Below are 13,657 nucleotides of genomic sequence, written 5' to 3'. Positions count from 1 at the left end.
AACAGTTGGTACTTATGCGGTCTCTGAGTGACTTTATCTGGATTCCACTTCCACAGAATGGGAGTGGTTTTAAAGGGCTGGGCTGCTGGAAGCACATTACCAGACCTGGAGTGATTACAACTGCGTCGACAGAGGCATAACTGGTTCTTCTGGGCACATTCAGTCTCACTCCAACTATTTCCTACCATCCTTTGTACAAATATGTAATGTCTAAAGGACCAGTGTTTGAGCAAATGAGACTCACCAAACTTTCTCCTGACCGAATCACTGGATTCTCCAAGTCAGAAGGGTTCTCTCCAGTTGATGCTCTCAATCCTCGGGCTGGTTCACTTGTTGCTGTTCCCTCGTCTTCAGTCGTGGTTTGCTTCCAGTTGGGGTTTTTCTTCCAATGAATCTCTCACTGCAGGTCTATCTTTAACATGAAAGATAATGAAGCACATTAACAATACAAAGAAGCAAACATTTCTGCTTAATGTTACTAAGAACAAAACTCACTGAAAATGAAACGTTGAAGGCAGATATAATGATCTCAGTGAACAATCTTTTATTGTCCCTCACATGTCACAAAATGCTATGGGATAAGAAGGAGCCATCATTCAGTCATGGTAAGACATAAGACACAGGAACAGAATTAGGTGATTGGATCCATCTGGTCTGCCCCACCACTCAACCATGGCTGATTTTTTTTCCAACACTATATTCATGCCTTCCATCTGTAACCCTGAAGCTACTTCGTAATCATGAATACATTAATCTCTGTCATAAATATACACAAATGGCAGCCTCAACCAACCTCTGCGGCAACAAATTCCACAGATCAGACATCTTTTAGTCAATTTTTTTTCTCATCTCCGTTTTAAAGGGAAGAATCTTTATTCTGAGACTGCTGTCAGACCACAGACGCTCCATCTAATGGAAATATCCTCTCCATGTCCACTGTATCCAGGCTTTTCAGCATTTAGTAGGTTTACTTAACCATATGTTCCTCCACCGCCCCCCCCACCCCCCGTCCCTCTGAACTCCATTGAGCACAGGTCCAGAACCATCAAATGCTCCTCATACATAAAGCTGATCATTCCTGAGATTATTCTTGTAAACCTCGTTAGCAACAACTGTACTGAACACATTACCAGGAAGAACAGACAGATTGGTACGAGGATAATTTACAGGGAAAAGTTGTGCTTTCTTTACTGTTCTACTGTCACAGAACGAGCCAGTTCCATTTCCAGGTTAAAACAGGTTCATTTCAGGAATTATAAACCATTCCAGGGTGAATGTAATAGAAAGACACTGGAATTTCCAGAAACACACAGCTGGTGAGGAACAACCGTGGGGAGAGGAACAAACTTTACAATTCAGGTTAATAACGTTTTATCAGAATGACTTCAAACATTTTCTGCTTTTAGTGCAGATCTTCAGCAACTTGAGATTCTGCTTGATTTCCACCGAGTCACAGAGAGGTGACAGTGAGTTGTGGGGGGGGCGGTGTGGGTGGGATTTCCAAACACAGTTTGAACACCAAATTCACGGGTCTATTTCTACTGTTGTAAACATGGAATAGCCCATTTACCCATGGACTCTCCCTTTGAGGATGGAATGGGAGCTCATCCTCTCCTCAGATTAGCAGTCATTGCTTCCAAAGGAACTCCAGAAACAAGCATCTGATCCCAGACCAGAAATACTCACTCAACACCTCATAAGCCCAAGCAGCTCGATCCCCAGGTCCATTTTACCTGGATCAAAAACTGTGATATCCCAGGACCCAACCTCACAGAGTCACACAGCTGAACCTGCCACTCACTGACCCTGAGAGTCTCACACATCATCCCCACATTTCACACTGGGTAGTGCAATCCAGGATTTCCCCACAACCAATGTCCAGCTGCTCGAAATTTCTGCTTCACTGCAGAAGGATGACCATCCAGCCCCACCTGTAGAAGCACTAACCAAAGTCAAAACCAAAACACCGACAGTTCCATATGCCTGGAAAGCTGATCACAGGATAATAGCCCAAGCACCAACTCTCCCAGTACTCTTTGCTGCCAGTAAAATACTGCAGTGTGTCAGCCAGTCACAGTTCAAACACTAGCAATCCCACACCAATGCACAACAGAACTGGAACCTGATGACCCTCTGGCATTCCAGCTAACAAAAACTGATTCTGGGAGTAACTCATCAAGCCCTAATGTGCAAAGGAACACTTCACAATCAAGACAAAGGTTAGAAGAAAGATTGCTGATATATAACACTGAGGAGGTGGGACACAGGGTGGACTGAGGTTGACCCAGATGGTTGATGCATATCACTGAACCAGGGCAGGTGGGGTTAGCAGACTGGACAGAGGTTGAACAAGATGGGCAGGAATGTGCAGGTGGAACCAGGTGGGAGAAGGGATCAAGGACAATCAATGATGGTCCTCCAGCAATACACAGATACTGAATGAATAGTACAAAAGATTCTAAAATAACAAAGCTGGAACAAACAACAGGAACTTTGCCATATATACTTTGACCCTCATCAAATTTTTAACAAAACACCATAGAAAATTTCCCATCCGGACACTTCTCCCTTTTGCATGGTAACTACTCTGCCCGTGTCTACGAGGAACTGCAGAGACCTTTGGATACAGATCTTGTCTTGTGCATACTGCACCAACCACCGTCGCTGGGCTCCTAACGTGCAGGAGCAATGTGTGGTTAAGTGCTTTGCTCACGGACACAACACGCTGCCTGAACTGAGGCTCAAACTCACGACCTTCAGATTGCTAGTTCAACAGCTTAACCATTTGGCCGTGTGCACATCACAGAAACCATTCTCCCCCCTGGACTTCCCAGTCCCTTGGTAAACCAGGCAGTGAAATCAAAGATCCCCATAACCTGGGACATACTCCTTTCTCACCCACCCCATTCAGAGAGAAGACACAACAGCCAGAAAGCTCAAGAACAAATGCGAGGAGCCTCAGGAAGCGAGGTGAGTTGGGGAAAGTTAACGGGACTCAGTGGCCAACATCATATTTCCCAACACAATATGGAGGAAGCATCATCACCCATCCGGGGATACTATAATAGATAGATAGATAGATAGATATACTTTATTGATCCCGAGGGAAATTGGGTTTCGTTACAGCCACACCAACCAAGAATAGACTATAGGTATAGCAATACAAAAACCACAAACAAACAAACAACAAAATGCAAACTATGCCAGGTAGAAAATAAGTCCAGGACCAGCCTATTGGCTCAGGGTGTCTGAGTACACACCACGTGATCTTGCGTCACAAAGCGGAGGGCGGGGCAGATCTGCGGCACACAGCCTCACGTGACTTGTTGGCGGGACTTCCATTTCAATTCTGTGGAAATAGACAGCTTGGGATCCTGGTTTGGATTGTTCAATGAAGATTAAGTGAAGTCTACGCATTTCTGACGAGCCCAGATAACTCGAAAATAAACGAGTAATTGGCCCTCAGTTCGGGACTCACGGCCAGCATCAGATCTCCCCGCTCGGGATCGGTCTCAATACTCACCGATGGGAAAGTGATATCTTCGGCCCGCAGAAGTGATCCCCACTCAGGTTGCAAGGACACCCTACCCGATCCCGCAGACGATCGGCTTCAGCACTGAGCGGAAAGGAAAACACCGCCCACCCGGACACTGTGAGCATGCGCAAAGTGAGTGTTACATCATCCGGAGGGCGGGGCCTTGGAAAAGACGCGCAGATGCTGCCCAGCTGTGGTTAAGGGGCAAACGCGATCACGTGATCAATGGGGTCTACCACCCAGGCGGGGACTCCAGCTACCAACTACTCACCTTAAATGTATTCGACACTTTAACCCCAGGGAAAATATATCATCTGTCAACTCTGCCTATTCCTCTCGTAATCTTATAAACGTCTACACGAGGAATTCTGCAGATGCTGAAATTCAAGCAACACACATTCCAAGTTGCTGGTGAACGCAGCAGGCCAGGCAGCATCTCTAGGAAAACGTACAGTCGAAGTTTCAGGCCAAGACCCTTCGTCAGCACAAACTGAAGGAAGAGTTAGTAAGAGATTTGAAAGTTGGGGGGGGGGGAGATCCAAAATGATAGGAGAAGACAGGAGGGGGAGGGATGGAGCCAAGAGCTGGACAGGTGATTGGCAAAAGGCATATGAGAGGATCATGGGACAGGTCACACCAGCCTGCGCCGCTCTGGAGAAAACAACCTCTCGTTATGGCTCATGCCCTCTAATCCAGGCAGTATCCTGGTAAACCTCCTCTGTGCCCTCTCCAAAGCCCCGACGTCCTTCCGAGAGTGGGGGCGACCAGAACTGTGTGAAATACTCCAGATATGGTCTAACTAGTTTTATAAAGCTGTGTTACAAACTGTAACGTTTTAGAAACGATCCAGCAGCTGGAGTCTGGTTTTGATGTTAAAACCACTATCTTTATTAGTATCTACTTATTATATAGTAACTGAACGAACTAAAGGAAAGTTAACAGTGTTATGTGTGTATATATGTGTAAATATAACAGCCAAACTTGCCGCTCACATCTCCTCTCACCTTAACTGTATGAAACATTTCAACCCCCAGTAAAATATATATCGTCTATCCACTCTATCTATACATCTCGTAATCTTATAAACGGCAAGTTTATTTCTTTGCACAGAGTGGTGGGTAGCTGGAGTCCCTGCCTCGGGTGGGAGACTGAGGGAACAAAGCTTTGAGTCTTGAGATAATAAAGTAGGAAAATTCAGTAATCCACGGAATAAATGATGGGGGAGAGATATTTGTAATCCAGGGTGAAACGTAAAGAAAAGGCCGTTACATCAAAATAACTGTCGTCGAAGTTCTTATCCGTTGAATCCGTCCACATACGAGTTATCAGCGAAAGTGACGAGTCACGGGAATACCGTCTTCCAGGGGTTACTATACAACACACCCAGGCAAGGGTTAACACAAGCGGTCCCCCAAGATATTCCAAAATTCAGTCCTATGGATTATACAAAGTGATAGCCACATACATTCGTTGTGGTTCCGTGTACCGATGATCAACCCACTCTTGTGGGCATAGGAGACCTCCAAGCCTCAGCTGCGACAAACTGAAGCTATCAGCTTTTCCAGTCTCAGTCTCAGTCTCACACTCTCTCTCTCTCTCTCTCTCTCTCTCTCTCTCTCTCTCTCTCTCTATATATATATATATATATATATATATATAGAGATAGATAGATAGATAGATAGATAGACAGATAGACTGGCCGACTGCCTGTCTGCAGATCGCTCTCTCTCTCTTATGGTTAAATCCACAGTTAGCGCTGTCAGCCTGTGACTGACGTCATAGCCCCGCCTCCTCACTCCGGCGCTCTTAAAGACACAGTCACCGTCCGACCGCAGGCTCGCAACAGCCGCAACACAACTTCCCGACTTTTCAACTCAGTGCTTCAACTAATAAAGACAACCACGCCATTTGCCTTCTTAACCACCCGATCAATCTGTGCAGTCTCTTTCAGGGAGCGGTGAACTTGGAGTCTAAGATCCCTCTGATCATCAACACTGTTCAGGGTTTTACATTTAACAGTGTACTGTCTCATACATTCGACCAACCGAGCTGCCAAGATGATCATCACTAATCAAATCTCATTGAGATTTCTCATGTCCTGTTGAATTTATTGCCAAGTGCACAAGTACGGGAAGGTGCAGGTACAGAGAAACACTGACTTGTGGCAGCATCACAGACAAGTACACTCAGATAACACACGGAACACAAATTATACGATTCTCTGTCAGTAACAATCTATAAATACGTTTTATGTCATTAACAATATATAAAATACATTGTGTCCTGATCAATATTAAAATATGCATTTTAGATAGATATATAGATAGACATACTTTATTGATCCCGAGGGAAATTGGGTTTCGTTACAGTTGCACCGACCAAGAATAGAGTATAAATATAGCCATATGAAAACATAAATAATTAAATAAAAATATGTAAATTATGCCAGATGGAAATAAATCCAGGACCAGCCTATTGGCTCAGGGTGTCTGACACTCCATGGGAGGAGTTGTAAAGTTTGACGGCCACAGGCAGGAATGACTTCCTATGACGCTCTGTGTTGCATCTCGGTGGAATGAGTCTCTGACTGAATGTACTCCTGTGCCCAACCAGTACATTATGTAGTGGATGGGAGACTTTGTCCAAGATAGCATGCAATTTGGACAGCATTCTCTTTTGCATGTGAGATTTCCCTTGGCAAATCATATGGCCGGAGTCCAACAGCAAAAAAAAACCTGTTTTATTCTAAGTCTTCTCTGAATTGCAATTGGAGTGGGTTTTATCTACACAGATGGCCATTTAAAGTAAACACATACTTCATTCCATTCCTCAGCTCTTGTCTGAATTTCCTCCGGGTCAGTGTATAGATACAAGTATTGGTGCACACACTGAGAGTCTGCAACATGAACCCAAACTGCTGTAGTATATATACCGGTGAACTCAAATATCTGTCCAAGTAATAGTAATCTTCCTTTAGCCATTTCAGGGAATTAGCTGCATAGGGAATCCAAAATGATATGAAATTAGCTGAAATTGCAAACAAAGTGTGCCACCTCACCTTTCTCCGGGTTGAACTCCATCTGCCACTTCTCAGACCACTTCTGCATCCTATCAATGTCTATCTGCAATCTTCTACAATCCTCTACACTATCTGAAACAACACCAACCTTCGTGTCGTCTGCAAAATTGCCAACCCACCCCTCCATCCCCACATCCAGGTCGTTAATAAAAGTCACGAAAGTTGGAGGTCCCAGAACAGATCCTTGTGGGACACCACTAGTCACAATCCTCCAGTCTGAATGTACTCCCTCCACCACCACCCTCTGCCTTCTGCAGACAAGCCAATTCTGAATCCACCTGGCCAAACTTCCCTGGATCCCATGACTTCTGACTTTCTGAATAAGCCTACCGTATGGAACCTTGTCAAATGCCTTAGTAAAATCCATGTGGATCACATCCACTGCACTACCCTCATCTATATGCCTGGTCCCCTCCTCAAAGAACTCTATCAGACTTGTTAGACACGACCAGCCCTTCACAAACCTATGCTGACTGTCCCTGATCAGACCATGATTCTTTAAATGCCCATAGATCCTACCTCTAATAATCTTTTCCAACAGCTTTCCCACCACAGACGTAAGGCTCACTGGTCTATAATTACCCGGACTATCCCTGCAACCCTTCTTTGAACAAGGGGACAACATCCGCCTCCCTCCAGTCCTCTGGTATCATTCCCGTTGGCAACGAGGACATAAAGATCCCAGCCAGAGGCTCAGCAATCTCTTCCCTCGCCTCATGGAGCAGCCTGGGAAATATTCCGTCAGGCCCCGGAGACTTATCCATCCTAATGTATTTTAACAACACCAACACCTTCTCTCCCTGATTATCAACATGCTCCAGAACATCAACCTCACTCATATTGTCCTCACCATCATCAAGTTCCCTCTCATTGGTGAATACCGAAGAGAAGTATTCATTGAAGACCTCGCTCACTTCCACAGCCTCCAGGCACATCTTCCCACCTTTATCTCTAATCGGTCCTACCTTTACTCCTGTAATCCTTTTGTTCTTTTCATAATTGAAGAATGGCTTGGGGTTTTCCTTTACCCTACTCACCAAGGCCTTCTCATGCCCACTTCTTGCTCTCCTCAGCCCTTCTTAAGCTCCTTCCTCAATAGACCCATCTGATCCTTGCTTCCAAAACCTCATGTATGCTTTCTTCTTCCACCTGACTAGATTTTCCACCTCACTTGTCACCCATGGTTCCTTCACCCTACCAATCTTTATCTTCCTCACCGGGATAAATTTATCTCTAACATCCTGCAAGAGATCTCTAAACATCGACCACTGGGGTCTTGAGGCTTGAGTTTGAGACAGACTGGGGACTTGAGGTTTGAGCTTGGAGACAGGCTGGCGTCTTGAGGCTTGAGCTTGGAGACAGGCAGGCGGCATGAGGCTTGAGTTTGAGACAGGCTGGGGTCTTGAGGCTTGAGTTTGAGACAGGCTGGGGTCTTGAGGCTTGAGTTTGAGACAGGCTGGGGTCTTGAGGCTTGAGTTTGAGACAGGCTGGGGTCTTGAGGCTTGAGTTTGAGACAGGCTGGGGTCTTGAGGCTTGAGTTTGAGACAGGCTGGGGTCTTGAGGCTTGAGTTTGAGACAGGCTGGGGTCTTGAGGCTTGAGCTGGGAGACAGGCTGGGTACTGGGCTCTTGAGGCTTGAGGCTAAGGACTTGGCTTTTGAGGCTTGAGGCTGGGGTCTTCGCTCTTGAGGCTGGGGTCTTCGCTCTTGAGGCTTGAGGCTGGCGTCTTGGCTCTTGAGATGCGTAGGCTGATAACTCGGACACAGGTACTCGGAAACAAACTGGGAACTGTACATCAACACAGCGCAGGGACTAACCTTCGAAAAGCTGGGACTCATCGTTAACACGACACCAACATGAGACTGGACAGTACATAGACACAGAGCTGGAACTTAGACAAGCCGGGACTCAACTTCATCTCCACACGAAAACTGCCGGACTTACCCAACAGAGGCAAAGACAAAACAGATATCCCGCAGGGCAACGGCTGAACGGCCTGACTTACCTCACGGAGGCAAGGACAAGAAGAGTCAAACACCAAAGAACGGCAGACAGTTCCATCTCTGCATCGGGGTTGCTCCGAGTAGTAGTTACGGCCAGCAACCTTGGCTAGCTATGGAAACAGCCGGATCCGTACCTAGCTTGCAGTGACTGACGGCCACTCAGCTGGCCCAGGGAACAGCCGAATCCATCCCGCAAAGACAGCTCCGACTACTGACAGCAAGGCTCCATGAGGGGATGATTCCCCAAAGCGACCTAAAGACGGCAAATAGCCGCTCTAGCCTTCCACCGACAGATTGCTCCCAGGGGATCTTGACAAGACAAACCAGCAACCCACAGTCGTCCCCAAGGCTACTTATATTCCAAGCCTCAAGATGCGAAACTGGTGCCTATGATTAACTCAAATAAAACGGGACAGCTGGAAGACCCGGAGTCCTGACTCCACGGACCGTACCGTGACACCCACACTCTCACACTGTAGCAGAGACTGACAGATACAGAATGAAGCCCACACTCTCATACTGTAACAGAGACTGACAGATACAAATTGAAGCCCACACTCTCACACTGTAACAGAGACTGACAAATACAGAATGAAACCCACACTCTCACACTGTAACAGAGACTGACAGATACAAATTGAAGCCCACACTCTCACACTGTAACAGACACTGACAGATACAGAATGAAACCCACACTCTCATACTGTAACAGAGACTGACAGATACAAATTGAAACCCACACTCTCACACTGTAGCAGAGACTGACAAATACAGAATGAAACCCACACTCTCACACTGTAACAGAGACTGACAGATACAAATTGAAGCCCACACTCTCACACTGTAGCAGAGACTGGTATGTATGTACAGTATGAAATGCACACTCTCACAATGAACCAGAGAGTGGGAACTGAAGTACGCCACGCTCTCATTCTGTTCCAGGGACTGATATCCATAAAATTATCCCCACACCGTCACATTCTACCGGAGACAGGTGGGTACAGAATTAACCACCACTCCACACTCTACCGGCGACAGGCAGGTGGAGAATGAAACCCAGACTCTTATATTATCCGACTGAATGTCTCCGGTTTGTCGATTGTCTCTCATTGCTGTCGTTCTCTCTCACTAATTCCGCATTTTATGTTAACTGCATATTAACCTCCTCTTCATTTTCACCTTGAAACCGACTGCATGCTCAGTCCTTTCCTCTCTCTGGCAAACTGGCCTGTGACTCTGTTCTCCCAATTTTCTGTTCTTCTTCTTTCATTCTGCTGTGAATAATTCTTGTTTCTACAACATGGTCTTGCAGCTGTTTCAATGTCGCTTCTGTTTCTTCGATCGCTTCATCGATGTGCTGACTCCTCCTGACGGAGAAGAGAAAGTCATGAACTGGGAGATCGACAAAGAATTTAATAAATGTACTGACGTTCATTTGCCTGTGTGTGTGTGTGTGTGTGTGTGTGTGTGGTGTGCATCTGTCTGTCTGTGTGTGAGGGAAAGAGAGTATGTGTGTATTTGTGCGTGCGTGTGTGTGTGTGTGTGTGTTGTGTGCATCTGTCTGTGTGTGAGGGAAAGAGAGTATGTGTGTATTTGTGCGTGCGTGCGTGCGTGTGTGTGTGTGTGTGTGTGTGTGTGTTTCTGTGTGTATCTGCTAATAGCGGTTTTTCATATGGCTTTATGTGATGGTATAGCCCTATTTGTCGGTCCTGCATTCATTTCTGCAGGGCACTGCGAAGGTAATGTCAAGGACACGGACATTTTTTATGTTTAACCATGAGAAGAATCGGAATGGAATCTATAGTTGGCAGAAAGTATTTTATTAAATTATGCCCGTATTCACACCTGGGAGAAACGTGTTGATGGTTGTGCTCTTAACCCCCAGGACAGTGAATGGCAGTCGTATCAGCCCATTGTATTTCTACAGCTAATTGACAATATTTCAGAATCTAACTGTTCCTCAGGTGGATTCAACGTCGGCTTTGTCCGTCACTTTACCGTTTCAAAATCCACAGAACGAGTAGGAAATTTTATACATATTCGTTATAAGATATATAAGAGGTTCACACTTACAAACGTAACTGTAACTGCTTAAGAAGCACTCTTTCCCTGAATCAATTTCTTTCTGAAATCTAACTTCGAAAATCACCTGGTGACTCTGTAATATCCTTACTGGTACTTATTTGCATTAAACCTAGTGTTGATACAATGCTTTCTATTTGTCTCTGACTCTGCTACTGCAGCGGATAATGTCTGTAATGCTGTGGTCATTGCTTTTCATTTCGCACCGCATACTTGCCAACATCTGTGTTTGCGACTGAATCGGTAACAGTGCAAACAGTGAGGGTTTGCGCCAAAAAATACCCATTAGCGTTAATGTATCATGACCAGAAAAAAAATCACCGGAGCAAAGTAAGTGAATCATACTAAAGGTGCGTCATCACAGAGAAATAACAAGGCAGAGACTTCATGTCAGAGTGGAATCAGCGCTGATGAGGTGGACTCACCAAAAGGATTACAGACTATTGTCGCCACCAGCGATGCTCAGATAATGTCCTATCATTACACAGAGTAGTTTGACAACAATCAAGCATTGCAGTCCCAGCGTCAGCTGTCTCTTGGGGCGTCAAGACTGGTGTTGAGTTCAGTTCAATGAAATAAGGCGTGTTCTTTCTCCATTGGCATTCCGCTTCGCTAAAGTAGGGAAATAATTGCTAATTAGCAGTAATTAGCACCAGTCAATGTACAAGTTGTTTTCATCATTGGTAACCGATTATTCTATAAAAGTTCGCCATTATGTACTTCAGCTACAGTTAGGACAGAAACATTTAGACGCGGAGGACTCGCAACAACGTGTGACCGGTGAAGAATTTTACGCATTAGGCGCAAAATAAGTTTACTATCTGGGCTTTGTTATAACTGTTTGACTTTATTGACTGGTTATTTGCAACTTTTATGACATTTAGAAATTGGGAACATTCCGAACAGAATTGTAAATACTAACAGCCTTGGATTAGCAATGCTTCCAGAGAGCACCATCTGTTACACAGTGATTATAATTGTCGGTATCCCGGGTAAGTACCTTTCGATTACTTTATACTGAAGCAGAGACCTCACGCTGCTCTCAGCTGCTGCTCATGTGATTTTAATAGTATTTATTAAAAATCCCTGTAATGCCGTCTCGTTCCTCTCAGCCTCCTGCCCTGTTAATATTTTAACCTGGGTCATACAGACTTGTCACTGGAACTGATGTAATCCTCTCATTTGTGGCGTTGAGACGTCGAACTGTACAGACACAACACACATAATCCGTGTCTATCAAAACCTCCTGTCATTAGCGAACCTCATTCCTTCCAACCCTGTCTCGTGAGCAGTAGATTAACGCTTAAACTCACAGTAAATAGCTTTGATTTCAATATGCGAAATTATATTCCCTCTTCTTGTTCGGGTTCACGGGAAGTGAGCATCACAAGCAATTCTGATATTATTAGCGCCTCTCTAATTTTCCCGACCAGAGGATTAATGTAACAATCCACAGGATTCTTGTCTCTACAGCCACATAAAATCCAGATAAAGGCCAATATTCTCCTTCCCCAAAGGACATTTGTGAAACAAATGAGGCTTTACAGCAACTTAGTCGTGTGGAGTGCTTCGTCACCGAGGCCGGCTTGTCATGGAAGGGCGAAAGAGACTCGTCTAAAGACAGGAAATCCAATGACGCAGCCGGGCGGTAGGGTTCCATTTCAGCGTAAACGATGCGCCGCCACAGCTGTGATCCAGAGACACTTGTCGCTCCACAAACACACGCGCAACTTCCAGCGGTTGAGCGCCCAGTTGGAAATTTACCAATTTCCACCAAAAATTTCTCTTCCCTCTTTCTGAAAGGTAAACTCATCTTTTCCCCTTCTATTTTCCCCTTCCAACACTGCTCGATTAAAGGACGCTCGATGTTCTATCCTTTTCTTTAACAATTCCCAAGTTTTTTCCAGTCACCGAATTCTTATCTATGTTTCTTGGTGTCAGCACTGTTCCCTCATGCTCGTGTACGCAGCTGCGCCATAACTGAAATAGGTCACTCTGTAAATATATTTTTAAAAATCTTTGTTAGTATAATTATGAAATACTGGGAAATTAACTATTATTGAATATAATCCATAAATGTGCTAAATACTAAACGTACCACATTTACGTTAGAACATTTTAGAGCTTCAACGTATTTGCATTGTCATTGTTTCAAGTTACAACACTGTCAAAAATGGTCACAATAGAGACAGAAACCACCAACGCCGTTCAGTCAAAACAGTTTACTTTGGCACACTCCCTGTCAGAGGTGACTGTCTAACAGCGTTACTTGTGTGGTGTATTATGTTTTGTCATTGTTCGACATGCATATTGAAGCGCCGTGCACTTTTCAAACCGTGCAAAACTATTCTACTCAGTGCAATGGTTTGCCCATGAATCAGTAAAAGAAAATAGACGGAAGGTTGCTGGGGTGCAAGATCCTGGTTTCAGAATCTGACCTTGCAATCGAATAATAACTAAACCCTTCATAAAGGAAGTGAGATGAGCACTTCAATCACACTACCTCTCTGCTTGGAGTTGTGTGAACAGTTTTGGTCGCCCTGTTATCGGAAAGGCAGGAGTGCGCTGAAAGGAGAGCAGACAGTATTTACAAACAAGCTGCAGGAATCCAGGGCATGAGTTACAGGGAGAGGTTCGGCCGAGTGGCATTTTATTCCTTAAGGCAGGTGATTGGTGGAGGTGCATAAAACCGTGATAATGTACGGATACAGTCATTCATCTCCGTGGGGTTGGGTAATCGTGAGTAAAAGGGGGTATATTTAAAATCAGAGCAGAAGTACAGTTGGATTCCGAGCGACGTTTTCCCACACAAGGGTTGCTCAGTGTATTGAAGAGCCTGACAAAGGAAATGAGCGATACAGGGTCATTAACAACATTTAAAATACACCTGGATAGTTTGACAAATGTGAACGGCTTAGAGAGATGTGATCTAAACGCGAACATACGGTACCAGCTCAGAT

The 13,657-nt window shown here is 45.0% G+C and overlaps 1 protein-coding gene across 4 annotated transcripts in view; it reads right to left on the bottom strand.

The window, feature by feature from the left end:
* LOC140206921 (uncharacterized) overlaps positions 1-3,654 on the bottom strand; it is a 30,244-nt gene extending 26,590 nt beyond the window's left edge. For 3 of the 4 annotated variants that reach the window (XR_011888427.1, XR_011888428.1, XM_072275204.1), the window contains exons 1-2: positions 3,524-3,654; positions 245-412 (exon numbers count right to left, since the gene is read on the bottom strand). The gene's annotated coding sequence lies outside the window, so the exon portion shown is untranslated. The remainder of the gene's footprint in view (positions 1-244; positions 413-3,523) is intronic. The other variant, XM_072275205.1, reaches the window with a different exon arrangement.
* Positions 3,655-13,657: the final 10,003 nt, after the last annotated feature.

Source organism: Mobula birostris, chromosome 13 (genome assembly GCF_030028105.1).
Source record: "Mobula birostris isolate sMobBir1 chromosome 13, sMobBir1.hap1, whole genome shotgun sequence".
NCBI lineage: Eukaryota > Metazoa > Chordata > Chondrichthyes > Myliobatiformes > Myliobatidae > Mobula > Mobula birostris.
Note: the sequence above shows the minus strand (reverse complement) of the source record. Positions and strands in the feature narration are given on the sequence as shown.